General features: G+C 44.6%; 1 pseudogene; it reads right to left on the bottom strand.

Annotated features, from left to right (window-relative positions):
• Positions 1-622: 622 nt before the first annotated feature.
• On the bottom strand, positions 623-3,141 carry LOC102837153 (annotated as a pseudogene).
• Between the last annotated feature and the right edge of the window lie 422 nt (positions 3,142-3,563).

The following is a 3,563-nucleotide window of genomic DNA, read 5'->3' as shown; positions in this document are numbered from 1 at the left end:
GAGGGACCAGTCCATGGAGAAGGACATCATGCTTGGTAAAATAGAAGGTCAGTGAAAAAGAGGAAGACTCCCTGAGATGGCCTGGCACAGTGGCAACAGCAATGGGCTCGAGAAAAACAATTATGAGGATGGTGCAGGACCGGGCAGTGCTTTTGGCGATAGGGGTCGATATGAGTCAGAACTGACTTGGTGACACCTAACAATAACAACTATAAATGAGAAAACTAAAATACTTAGTAAAATTGCTGCAAGTTACATGGGTAGTAACCATTCCTTTGTATGGATTAAAAGTTGATAATGGTTCATCTGTACTAATTTCTTTGTGAGGTAGTTTAAATTCAAACAATCTTCTTTGAATCGCAGAAAATCTTATGGTTGCACAAATAACTATATTAGATATCTTTAAGGTATTTTCCCCAAAATCTTAGATTCTTTATTCTTTTTCCCCACTTGTTACATGTTTCATTCTGTTTTCTCACTTGACATCAGACACACTTGAAATCGTCTTCAATTCATTTCCACTCAATGTTGACAGAAACCATCTTTTTCAACGTAAATATTTTCCCCTTAATTCTGTTGTCCTGTTTGTGTTTTGTTTTGTTTTTCATTTAAAAAAGGGATTTCAGCTGTTGGAGACCTGAGGCTGGTTAGTTTTGAGGCTGCATTGGGCTCTTCTTGCTGCTGCAGATTTGGCAGTCCTGTAATTTCGGCCGACACCTTTGAACTTCCCCTTCCCTTATGACTCCCACCCTGACTCTGACCTTGCTTTTGTAGGTCCTCTCAGCCGGGCTAAATGTGGCTGTTTCTGGGACCATCTTGAGTGATTCTCACACAGGGGAAAGGGACATATTTGCAGAGAATCTTTCTATCAGCGGCCACATCATGGGGTAGGACATACACTAAGACCATATCCAGCAACATCCCACTGTCCTGATGGCGCCAGCAAGCGACTCGAAACCTCTCCCATGGACTTGGGAACTTCGATACCCTCTTCCTTCTCTTCAGATCTCCTAGGCTCAGAGACCATTCCTTGCATTTCATTCTTTTCCAGCTGCAACTGGACAAAAGCATCGATTATTTAGAACAGCTCGGGAGATAACAGCTTTGAAGTACTTGTGGTAGTCATACTTCACCACCAACAATGCAAAGATGGTGTTGTTAGCTAGAGCAGAGCGTAGTTCAGTTAGGATGGCTGGGGAGTGCTGCCAAGGATTTTCATATAGGTGCTTGGTTATGAAGTAGTTCAAAACCGCATCTCCCAGGAATTCTAGGTGCTGGTGATAATCAGTGATGGTGTTGTAATGTTATGATGCATTGAGTGAAGGCCTGGAGAAGGCATGCCTTATTCTTGAAGGTATAGTTGATCTTCTTTTCAAAATTTTGAAAACCCCAAATCAGCATCGGGGTGATGGGACAAGCAGCGGTACTCCAGGTCTTTACACACAGGGGGAGTAGCCGGCCGCTGGAAGGCTCTTCTGCTGGCTGTTTTAAGTCTTCCGAGCTGGTGGTGATGCCTTCCTCCCACTGGCCCTCCTCATCAGCTTGGAGGACCTTGAACCCCAAGGAGCAGAGGAAGAGCTGCGCAGGCCTCTCCCCACTACTGGTCAGGTTGCCTCCATGCAGTCCTTAATGCTTTTGTCAGGGATGCACTGCTCCGTGTGTAGGTCGTACAAGATGGACTGCTTGCCTGTGTCCACACCGCAGTTCTCTTCCGAGGGGTTCCAGAACTCCACCACAAAGTTGTCTTCTTCCACAATTTGCTGGGGTCCAGATAGTACATGGCATCCCACGAGCTGCAGTCAAAATCCTCACTCAAAGTCTTGGGGGAAACGGCAGGCTACCCAAGGGGACTTGCTTGGGTGTTTTCCATTCGTATGCAGACTCGGTGGTTGAAAAGGGGGAGAGCGATTTTCTTGACAAAAGATTCTCTGGGCATATTATCAATGAACCTGATGTGCTCCTGGTCATACTCTAACTCCAGGAAGTCATCTTCTTGGTCAGTTTCCTCCTTAGGAGTCCTCCACATCAGCACCCCCCACCCTTCCTGCTCGTAGCTAGCTCCCAGCTTGCCATTAGTCTTTTGTCATTTCATCTTTTCCCCATTTGTCTGTGCTACTTTTGTCTTGATTTACTATATAACTAGGAGGGTGCCAACTCACAAGGGGATCGAATATTGACACCACCAGGCGGCTGGACAGTCCCCTCTTTTTTCCTAGGTGATACAGATTACAGGTGCTGACCTTTTTGCTTCACACATATAGAAAAAGCAGCCCTCGTGAGTATCAGGGTAAGAACAGAACAGGTATATGGTGATGGTGTGCTTTAGGAAGGAATCATCCAGTATTTTAAGCCTCTCCAGGTTAAATCCATTCCAAAGGATCAAAGCCCGAAGAATAAGTCCAGGGTTGGGGCCAAAAGTACTCGAGGAATACCCAACCAGAGGAAGGACCCTGCTTGGAATCCATCCTGCCCTTTCGCACCCCATTGGGCACCATGCCATGGCTGTGGGGTTTCCTTCTGAGGTAGGTTTGTTTTGTTGGCATTTCCATCCAGGTATTTCTTATTCAGTAGAGTACATTAATCGTGGGCCTTGGGCTGGTGGCCATAATTGGGTTGTACAGGTATTTCCTGCTTGTAGTAATCCAGCTGATTTTCTTGGCTCTTGCTGAGGTATCTCTGGGTGGTTTTGAACCACCTTTAATTAGTAGCTAGGTGCTTAACATTTTCAGCATCCAGGGACTCCATGTTGCCCCTAGAAAGCTTAAAAGCCCCTAACACAGCATCTGCCACACAGTGAGAATTCAATGCAAGATCCACAATTTTTGTTATGTATTAGTGAGACACCAAAGATATAAAATGGTTGTGTGTGTCACCAAGTCGGTTCTGACTCATAGCGATTTAAGACTGTAAATCTTTATGGGAGTAAAAAGCAGCCTCTTCCTCCCATGGAGTAATTGGTAGTATATTCAACTGGGTTAACAGTCCAGTTCATAATCCATTGTACTACCAGAGCTCCTGATATAAAGTAGAGGGCATTAAGTGTTAAAAAAAGAGGTACAAAGTAAGTGGTCTGGAAGGATGTACCTGGGAGACATTTACCAAGACTAGACGGTCTGTGAAGGTCCCCTGAGTACGTGACATTTAGGTTAGGCCATGGAGCACAAAAAGCATTTTCACAAGAAGCCATTCCAGAAGCAGAAATATCAAAGGGCAAGTTTCTGCACTTGTATAGATTGTAGCTCAGGTCCATAGTGAAAAATACAGGCATAAGGGCTGGGTTCACCAGAAGAGACCTGCATTCGATGATCATTAAATGAGCAACGTGGAGCATATTCAGAATGCTGGTGAGACTGGAGGCCAGGAGATGAGTGAGAAAATGAAAACAATTTTCATTTTTCCTCAGAGATTACTGGAGTAGTCTACCTTGGAGGGGAAATACAAGCCTTCAGAAGTGTTCTTTTTTCCCTCCTTCCCTTACATGAGAATTGTTAACGACAACAGTGAAAGGTATTTTTCACAATCAGAGTTTGAAAACAAAAATGGAAAGTTGACTAAAAACAGTG

This window comes from Chrysochloris asiatica, unplaced genomic scaffold (assembly GCF_000296735.1).
Source record: "Chrysochloris asiatica unplaced genomic scaffold, ChrAsi1.0 scaffold00206, whole genome shotgun sequence".
NCBI classification, from domain to species: Eukaryota; Metazoa; Chordata; class Mammalia; order Afrosoricida; family Chrysochloridae; genus Chrysochloris; species Chrysochloris asiatica.
This window is presented reverse-complemented; position numbering and strand designations above follow the sequence as displayed.